Source organism: Coffea eugenioides, chromosome 2, assembly GCF_003713205.1.
Source record: "Coffea eugenioides isolate CCC68of chromosome 2, Ceug_1.0, whole genome shotgun sequence".
Classification (NCBI taxonomy): domain Eukaryota; kingdom Viridiplantae; phylum Streptophyta; class Magnoliopsida; order Gentianales; family Rubiaceae; genus Coffea; species Coffea eugenioides.
Genome location: NC_040036.1, coordinates 48,196,923 through 48,208,067, shown reverse-complemented (window position 1 = coordinate 48,208,067; position 11,145 = coordinate 48,196,923).

Genomic DNA, 11,145 nt, shown 5'->3' with positions numbered 1-11,145 from the left:
ATCAGAACAGAAATGGTAATACTCGAGTATACCGGAATCAAGAGTCTCATACCTAAAGATCCCCAAAACAGTCCCCATGACTTGTCAATTTCCCTCGACCAAGCCCTTGTTGGCTCGAGTCAATTGACTACCAGTAAGGTTGAGCTCAGAGTTAACAGTAAAGGTCGTTGGATACACGTCCAAACGACACCAAATCAAGTACAATCAAGAGAATTCCAAGTGATACAGTAAACTGTCAAATAAGCCATAGAGTATGAGAGTGGTAAAGTACACCCTCGTCTCATCTAGCATAAACAGTAATCACAAGTAGTCCAATCATAGATTTCAAGTACAATAAAGCCACGGAATAACAATCATGTGAGTAGTACACTCACCAAGTCAAACAAAGCAATTTCACAAGTTTTCGCCCGACGTAAGCCTCGAATCACCGGCACGCCCTATAACAATCAAGAAAGCACAATTGAGACTCGGACACGAGTCGAATACCTCTTAAATGAACAATTAAGGCAAAATCAAATATAGCTTGGAATGGAAAATACATAACATTTAGGGTTAAAAGTAGAAACAAACCCCAAAACCTTTCATTTCTATTCAACCTCAACCTAAACTCACAAGAATCCAATATCCTCAACATTTGGACACATTTCCCCTAAAATTTCAGATTTTTCATCCTACAAACAACCATTTAAATTCATCCAAAACGACCACAAGCACACAAACAATTTATAGGCCATTCAACACACTTCATTAGGGTCACAATACCCCTTAATCATAGCCAATTAGAAGCTCAACAACCAACCATAGTAAAGCCCTAATTAGAAGCCCTAAATCTGAAATTTTCCGCACAAGCTGAAATTTTTCGCAAATAACCGCAATTAACGCACAAGAGCTCTATTTAACACAATTTAGAGCTACTAATCCAAGGCCAACCATAACCATCACATGAAAACAGAAAAATCCCCAAAAAATCAGAAATTTATCTAACTCCATTTTAATCCATGAAATCTTCCATAAAACAACCTATTTAGCCACCATAAGTCACTAATTTACCATTATTAGGAACAAAGAATAAGTTTCCAAGTAAAATACCTTAACGCCTCAAGAAAGGTAGTAGTTTAGAGGTTCCTCCTCCAAACCAACTCCACCAATACCTTGAAACTCGCTTAGCAAGTCACTTTTGTGGACAAATTCAAGATTCAATCAGTTGGATTTCAAGAATTAAGCAAGAAATGGAAGATGAAAGTTCAAGCTTTCTCTATTTTCTCTCCTTAAGAGGTTCGGCCAAGAGGTTGGAAATGAAGATGATTTTTGGGCCAAAATTGAAGTTTTAGTAAAGGTAAAAAAGTTAGGCAAGTCCAACTTTGAATAGGAAAGTGACACTTGGCACCTTTTTATGCTTAAAGTTATCTTCTTGTCTCCCCATGGTTAATCTATTTAGGTAACCTCTAATTATCTCCTAACACCTAGTAATTAAATCCCTTTACGTAAAACTTAACCTAATTGGTCGAATTTCTCTCACTTAACGCACTAGCGGGTCCCACGTCCAATATACACTCCTAATTTCTCATGAACTAACTTATACTAGAAAAATGATTTAAAAACTATATTTACTTATAAAAATATCTATAAAATTAATATAATAAAGAAAATATAGAAAAAATGTGGAAAGGAATAAAATAATGCCTAAACTAAAGAATTTTTCCGGATTCTCACACTCTCTTCCCCTTAAAGAATTTCGTCCTCGAAATTGCTCACCTGGGTTACTGAACAGCTCAGGGTATTTCTTTTGCATCTCCTCCTCCACCTCCCAAGTTGCCCCTTCTATTCCATGATTCCTCCACAAAACCTTTACCAATGGGATTTGTTTATTCCTCAGCTCCTTAATCCTTCGATCGAGTAATCGTACAGGTCTCTCATCGTAGGTGAGTGTTTCATCTATCTCAATCTCCTCCGGTTGTACAATGTGGGTTGGATAAGAATAGTACTTTTTAAGCATCGAGACATGGAAAATGTCATGAATTCGGGATAAACTTGGTAGCAACTCGAGTCGGTACGCTACTTTTCCAACTCGTTGAAAAATCGTAAAAGGTCCTACGAACCGTGGTTGAAGTTTCTTTCCTCTACCCACAGTGATACTTCGTAGTGGCGTGATCTTAAGAAAAACACGATCCCCAATTTCGAACCCCAAATCTTTCCTTCGGTTGTCCGCGCAGCTCTTTTGTCGGTTTTGAGCTATTTGGAGTCTTTGACGGATCAACTTAACCTTTTCTTGTGTCATCTCCATCCAGTGAATGGTTTGTTGGATCTAGAACCTTCTTTTCCCCTACTTCGATGCGGCGGCGGAATTTTAAAAAAATGGTCGCGAACGACACTTCCCGTTCCGTAGAGGAGTTCATACGGGTGCCATTTGAATAGACGAATCGAAACTGCTTATTATAGGCGAACTCTACAAAAGTCAATATGTTGGCCCAATTACCCCCAAAGCTCCAGAATACAAGTCCGTAAACATTATCCTCGAGGCGTTTGAATTGTATCGCTCTGTACTGTCCATCCGTCTGGGGGTGAAATGGCTACTAAGGTTGAGTTTGGTCCCCAAGTTCTCCTGAAACTTTTGCCAAAACCTCGATACCAAACCGAGGATCTCGGTCTGAACTATACTCACTGGGACCCATGTCACCTCACAAATTTCGTCCATGTACAAGGACGCCAACTTGTCCATGGAATACTCATATTCACCAGGTAAGAGAATGGGCCGATTGATTAAGGCCGATCAACGATCACCTAAACGGCATCATTGGTCCTTTTTGAGTCTTTGGCGTTAATCCAGAGACAAAATCCATCGTAATATTTTCTCACTTCCATTCAGGTATCTCAAGAGGTTGTAACAGTCCAGAGGGTTTTTGGTGTTCAGCCTTGACTTGCTGGCAAACCAGACAGGTTTGTATTTATTGAGCAATCTCCCTCTTCATCTTATCCCACCAGTACATGTGACGGCCCCACCTCCCCCTAAGGCGAACCAAAGGGTTCGGCGGGCCGCCTGCCCAGCTCTCGCCGGGACTCAAAATCTTAAAACAATAAAATTAAATAAACCTACAAGCATACTATTCACAAGATATCTAACGCCAAAAGAGTTCTATTTACATCTTCAAAAGTATCGAGTCAAACCACTATAATACATTAGAATAACAACCAGCAGAAGGTAGACCCTATGGAGGGTTCTTATACAAACCACCAAAACAAAAACAAACCTCCTAACTGTCTGACTATTACAATCAACCCTAACTATACTAGTGTATGTGTCAAAAGTCCCCGCGTCGACCCCTGCTAAGGAAAACAAAAGGAAAGGGGTAAGCTATATGCTTAGTACGTAAACAGGGGCAAAAGCGTAAATCTCACGTAACAACAATTGCACAGTAAGAGTAAAGCAAAAGCAGAAAAGTAACATCACATAATAAGGATACAGGTGGCTCCAAAGCCAAGTCATTTGCCATGCGTGATCTCCTGTCGACACTCCGTCGACCATAAATAAGGTCCGTAGAAACTTCACTTGTACACCCACCGAACACCTTATCACCCTCACTGGCCAGTCACCTCACAAACTTGCCCGGGCGAACGAAATCACAAACTTGAGCTTGAATCACAAGCTCGGGTCACAAACTTGGTCCACATTCTCGGTGAACCGGATTCACAAACTTGGTGACCTCAGACTAAGTTGGACTGGCTTCGACCAAGCCCTGACCGGCTCGAATAGTCCATCTCGGTCGGAAGATCAACCCCAAACTCACAAACTTCACAAAATTATTCAAAAGTCACCCCGAGCCACAAGCTCAAGGGGTTTAGTTCCAAAATGATTCATATACATATGCCATATACAAATGTGTGCGTAAATTAGGGTTTAGGTCGAGTGCGATAAAGTACACCCTCGCCTAGGTACCCTTTTCATACATATCGAAACACATAAGCAACTAACACATAAGAGCGGCCTGAATACTTACACAACGAACAAAAGAGCAAAAGTACGAAATTCATGCCGCGAGGAGTAGCTAGTAGGCCCCACCGGCTCCACCTAGCTCACCAACGTCTGAAATTGAAGATTGTGTCACAATATATCGCAAACGGCTACTAACATACTTAAAACAAGCAAAATGGCAAAATCGGCACATGCAAGTGCGGAAACGGCAAAACGGTGCACGCGCCCGCGCGGAACGGCAAACGGAAATGGTCAAATCTGAATTCTCAAACCGTTTTGATCAAAAGTTAGCCTAGGAATGTCGGATCAAGGTACATGAGGTACCGTTACGAAGCTAAGAGGAAGGGGTACTATTTTCATGAAGACACCTAAGTCCGGATCTGAACAGAAATAGGTCGAAAGTATGGAAAATCGCTCAAGAAATTTGCACTTTAGAGTGACGAACAGGGTATGTTGGCTGGACCATAACTCCCAGCTCACAAATCGAAATCAGAAAATTCCAAAGGCATTTGAAATCTGAGACATAAGGTTAAAACTTGGATGTTTTGGTCAAGACCTGAATCCATTCAGAACAGAACGAAAATTGAGTGCCAAAGTACCCGTCAGAACTGTCCAGATCAAAGGCAGTTCTGATGATCAATCTTGTTTTGGTCATAACAGAAGCTACGGAACTCGGAATTCGACGCACTTTATACCGTTTCGAAGCTAAAACCAAGATCTACATTTCTTATGAAGGAGTTGACTCCCAGATCATACAGGATCAAAACTGAAAAATGCACGGTCAGAGGCTGAAATTCAAAACGTACACAATTTCAGGGTACAAAACAGGTGCGAGTGTTTTGGTTATAACTCGAGCTACACAGATCCGTTTGACCGGAAACTTTGTAGATATATTTAGGACATAAGAGGCTACAATATTGAAGAAGGCCACTCAGTCCAGTTTCGAGGGTAACTAGGTCAAACATGCAAGAAACTACACCAGAACCGGAAAAACAGATTCACAAAATGCATTCTAGCGGAAACATCATAAATCAGGCTATCCAAGTCCAAATCCAGAAATTCCAAACCAACTGAAATCTAAGAAACAGGGTTACATTTCATCATAAGACCTCAACAACCAATTCGGAAGCAATCCTGACCAAAACAACCAATTACAGGCGCAATTCTTACATTCGGGTAAAACCAGAACAGCAATAGTAATTTCGAATTTTCTCATTTCACACTACTCCGATTGACCTGAAATTTTGTAGGCACCTTTAAAATGTCATTCCCTACAACTTTAATGTTTTGAGCTAATGCCAATTCGGCCTCTATCTAGGACCTAAAAATTCGGACAGAATGCTCCCTTAAGAACCCTAGGTTTTTCAATTTTCTTCCAAAACAGAAATTGGTTGCAATTAATCACTTTTCCCACCTCCTAGAGTCAATATAGACCATTTCCAATCATCATAGATAGACACACAATCATGCTTATATTAAAACAGAAAAATCCCCAAAAATAATAAAACTTCATCATTTCAACCACAAATCAAGAAATAACCCATAAATTTGCATCTCATACAACCACTAAGCATGATTTAAGCATCAATTAAAGGAGGAGGGTGGTTCTTCACAACTTACCTTTAAAACAAGAGAGAGAGAGCTATTGGTCACCTTAGCTTTTCAAACAACTTCACCAATCACTTTCAAATCACCAAGTGGAGGAGTTTTGTGGAGCAAAACCAAAATTAAACGGTAGGAGTGGAAGATTGAGCAAGTTTGGATCAAATTTTGGAAGAGCTTTTCTTTTCTTTTCTCTCTAATGAGGGCCGGCTATGAGCTTGATATTTGTGGGAATTTTTGGGTCAAATTTTTGAGTTATTTTGGTAAAATGGTAAAAGCATGAATAGTAAGTCAAAAGTAGAATTTAATCTCTAAGTGACACATGTCACTTGCATTAATGGTTTGCCTAACTTTTGTCTCTCTCACACCTATCCACTTGGCAACCTCTAAATATCTCATAACACCCGGTAATTTAATTCCAGTATTCAAAACTTAACCTAGTTGGCCGAATTTTTCCGAACTTTTCGCACTAGTGGATCCCACATCCAGTATACGCTCTTAATTTCTCAAAACCTATTCGATACTAGAAAAATCATCTAAAAACTATATCTGCTCCTTAACAATATCTAGAATTTTTTCCTAATCACGAAAATGCAGAAAACAAGCCATGAAAAATGCGAAAACCTAGAAAATGCAAATTACGGGTTCTCACAGTACAACCGTCGCAAGTCCTGATACATTTTATTACTACCAGGATGGATCGTGTATTTCGATCGATGATTTCATTCTAGAATCTCCCTTTTCAAGTTTTCATCATTAGGCACCAACTGCCCGATTCCGATACTTCAAAATTCCTTCAGGACTTACACTGGGAATCAGGCAGTTCTCCTTTTTCCATCTTATCCCTCCACTTTTGCAACATTAGATCCTCAGTCTGGGCCTCTTTGATTCTGTTTAATATAGAGGATATCACCCGGTATTTTTCAAAAGTTACTTTTTGGCGTCCCAATCTAGGGTTCCACTCACTAACTGCTTAACATCTCCCACTCCTTGACCATCAACCCCGCTACTTGAGTCTTCTGACTTAGGGCGTGTCAACTTACTACATTAGTCTTACCCGAGTGGTAGTTGATCGTGCAGTCATAATCTTCTAAGAGTTCCATCCACCAGCGTTGCCTCATATTCAACTCCTTTGGGAAAAGAGGTACTTAAGGCTCTTATGGTCTGAATAAACCTCAAAAGGTAACCCCGTATTAGATAGTGTCTCCACTTTTCAGGCAAAAAGACCACTGCAACTAGCTCCAAGTCATGGATGGGATAGTTTTGTTCATGGGTTTTCAATTTTCTAGAGGCAAAAGCAATCAAGTTCTTGTTTTTGCATTAAACATCACACACCCCAATCCTCCCCTCGAAGCATCAGTATAGACAGTGAAACTATCCTTACCATTAGGCAAGACTAGAATAGAGAGCCATGGTTAACCTTCGCTTCAACTCTTGAAAACTTTCCTCACACTTAGCATCCCACAGAAAAACGGCCATTTTTCTTTGTTAAATCGCGTTTAAAGAACCGGCAAGTTTCGAGAAATCCTGAATAAATAGAACCAACGGTAGTAACCTTGTCAACCCTAAAAAACTTCGAATCTCGGTGGGACTTTTAGGTCTCTTCCACTCAGTCACTATGACACCCCCGCTTCTCCCAGGGCGAAACCCTAGGGTATCGGCGGGACGCCTGCCTAACTCGCGCCAGGACTCGAAATTTTCAAAACAATAAAAACTAGATTAAACCAAAAGCGTACTATTCACAATTATAACCAAATTCCCAAAAGAGTTCTATTTACATCCCCAAAGCAGCTAGTCAAACCATTATATTACATTATGATAACAACCAGCAGAAAGTAGACCCTAAGAAGGGTCCTTATACAAACCACCAAAAACAAAATAACCATCTTAATTGTCTAACTATTACAAGCAAACCTAACTACTAGTGAATGTGCAAGGAGTTCCCCGTGTCGTCCCCTGCTAAGGAAACAAAGGAAACGGGATAAGCTATGTGCTTAGTAAGTAAAACAGGGGTAAAATCATAAATTGCATATTTTAGATAAACAACTATTTCACAAAATGTCAAGTCAAGTGCAAAAGTAACAATACAATATGAAGGATACAAGTTGGCTCCAAAGCCAAGTCGTTTGCCATCCGTGACCTCCCTGCCGACACTCCGTCGACCACCAAATAAGGTCCGTACAACTCCACTTGTACTCCCACCTAACATCTTATCACCCCTCACTGGCCAGTCACCTCACAAACTTGCTCGAGCGAACGAAACGAAATTTTAACTTGCTTCGCAAGCTCGGTTCACAAATTTGGTTCACAACTTGAACCTACAAACTTGGTTCACAACTTGAACCTACAAACTTGTGACCTCAGACTATGTTGGACTGGTTTCGACCAAGCCCCGGCTGGTTCGAATAGTCCATCTAGGTCGGAAGATCGACCCCAACTCACAAACGTCTCCCCGAGCTACAAGCTCAAGGGGTTCAACTCCAAAATAATTCATTTAAACATGTCATGTATAAATATGCATGTAATTTAGGGTTTAGATCGAGTGCGATGAAGTACACCCTCGCTTAGGTACCCTTTCATTCACCTTAGACACATAAGCAAGTCATATATACAAAACGACCCGAATACTTACTCAAAGAACCAAAATAGCAAAAGTACGAAAATTGCGTCGCGAAGGATAGCGAGTAGTAGGCCCCACCGGCTCCGCCTAACTCACCACCGTCTGAAATAGATGATTGCATCACATTATATCACAAACGGCTACTAATATGCCTAAAACAAGCAAAACGGCAAAATTGGCACATGCAAGTGCGGAAACGGCAAACGAAAACGTAAATGGCCGGCAACGGAAACGGCAGATTTGGTACCTAGAACTGTTTTGATCAAATTTCAGGCTATGGTTATCAGATCGAAGTGCATGAGGTACCGTTACGAAGCTAAGAAGAAGGGCTACAACTTTCATAAAGGCACCTCAAGCCAGATCTCAATGGAACTAGGACAAAAATGTGCAAAACTGTTCCAGCCATTTCATTTCGGGTTACCAAACAGGCCCTGTTTGAAAGACCATAACTCACGACTCAGAAATCGGAATCAAGAAATTCCAGAGGCGTTAGAAATATCATTAATAAGGCTATAACTTTTGTGTTTTGATAAAAAGCTGAATCAGTATGGAGCATAGGGAAAAAGAGGTTCAAAGTTCCTGTCAGAACTGTCCAAATCCGAAGGCAGTTCTGACAATCGATCTTGTTTTGGTCATAACTGAAGCTACGGAACTCGGATTCGGATGCACTTTATACCGTTTTGAAACTAAGACCAATATATACATTTCTTATGAAGATATCAACACCCAGTTCGCACGTTATCAAGACGGACAAAGCATGGTCAGAAGCAAAATTCAAAAACGTAACACAATCCAGTGTTCAAAACAGGAGTGAGTGTTTCGGCTATAACTCGGGCTACACTGATCCGTTTGACCTGAAATTTTGTAGGAACCTTAAGGACTTAAGAAGCTACAACTTTCTTGTTTTGAGAAACTTCTGAATCAGCACGTAACATAAATAAAAACAGAACCCAAGTTCGGATTTGTGGACTGCCCTGTTTCCAGGTTTGCCGGTTTCGAACGTCACAAACGCATGGTCCGTTTCTATGGTTCTCGTACAAACTTCCTTGCCAAACTCATACCAAATAAATACACATAAACCACCTCCTATTTGCCCTAAAATAAAACCGAAATTCCTTTCCCAATATCATCCCAAGACTTACCCAATACTAACCATAATCTAGGTGCTAATCCTACTAACTTTACTGGTTTCTCCACCTAATCAATTAAACTCTAATCACTTAAGCCTTAACCCAACCAAACTAACTTTCCTTTGACTTAGGGTTTCATGACCAATCTGGAATTTTCTACTTACCAACCATACAAATGAAATCAAGACATCAAAGATGCCATTAGCAAGCCAAAATTCAACCAAACCAACTCTATGAATCATGAATCAAGAAACCCTACCTTTTCCTCCTAGCCTTTACCAAAATCAGCAATATAACAATCAAAATAAACCATAAAACTACTCCATAATCATCATACAACCCATAAAAATGCATAATCACAACAAAAGCATCACTTCCATAGCTTCAAGATTAAAGCCCCAAAATTTAACTTTCAAAAGAGATAACTTACCTTCAAGTTGCAAGTTTCTTAGGTTAATCTTCCAAAATCCAAGCTCCAAGTTGTTCCTCCAAGGTCCAAACTCAAGATTAATGGAAAACAAGATGCAAGAAACAAAAGTTTTCTCTCCCTTAGCTTCTCTCCCTCTCGGCTCTTTCTCTCTTTCTTTCTCTTTGGCTTTGTTTTGTTTTTTGCCTTATGATTATCTTACAAATCCTATGGTATAATATAGTCAAAGCTTATGGAAGATATTTATCACTTCCACCAATCAAATAAAAGCTTGGTTATTGCCTCCTAGCCCTTACAACCTTTACTTTCTCTTTCTTACTCCTTTGCCCTCAAACATTGAAAATCTTTCAATTTACTCCATAAATGATAACTTAATCTAGTCTAAAACACTTGATCACACTTAATCACTTCACCAATCACACTCCTATCTTAACCACCTATACTTAATCATACTTTATCCATAATAAAAATAATTAAACAACAACCTTTATAACATTGGCAAAATTAGGGTTTTAACCCAACTTGCTAATCTATTGGAACCCAACTTAAGCTTTCTAATCTATTGGAACACTAGAGGGTTTACTAGTCTGAGGTTGTCTACCTTTTGAACTTACTTAACCAATATAAAATGGATCAAATCCTCTACTACCCGCACGAAAACATACACACTAGCATAACTAACTTTAACCACTACTCGAACTTATGATTAATACAAAAACTAGGGTTTCAATCCTAACCCCAACTCAGGGTTTTCTAATTAACCCTAAAACCCCAAATTTTACCGCACAAATAATGAATATCACCTAATATCAAAGAAGAACTGACCGGGGTCTCACAGTCACTGCCTTTACCTTCGTAGGATCCACAGTGATACCCTCTTTCAAAATCACAAGTCCCAAGAAAGAAATTTTCTCCAGCCAAAATTCACATTTACTAAATTTAGTTTATAGCTGGTGATCTCTTAGGGTTTGTAAAACTAACTTCAATTGCTGCTCATGTTCCTCACGAGTTTTTGAATAGACCAAAATGTCATCAATAAACACTACAATAAATCGATCCAGGTAGGGTTTGAAAACCCGATGCATCAAATCCATAAAGGCGGCAGGGGCATTGGTCAACCCAAAGGGCATGACCGCAAACTCAAAATGCCCATATCTAGAATTGAAGGCAGTCTTTGGTACATCTTCCTTCTTAATTAATAACTGATAATATCCCTGTCGGAGATCTAACTTTGAAAAGACCACCGCACCTTGCAATTGGTCAAACAGTTCATCGATATGGGGTAGTGGGTATTTATTCTTAAAGGTCATATCGTTTAATCCCCGATAGTCAATACATAATCTCAAAGTTCCATCATTCTTCTTAACAAATAGCACAGGTGCCCCCCAAGGAGATC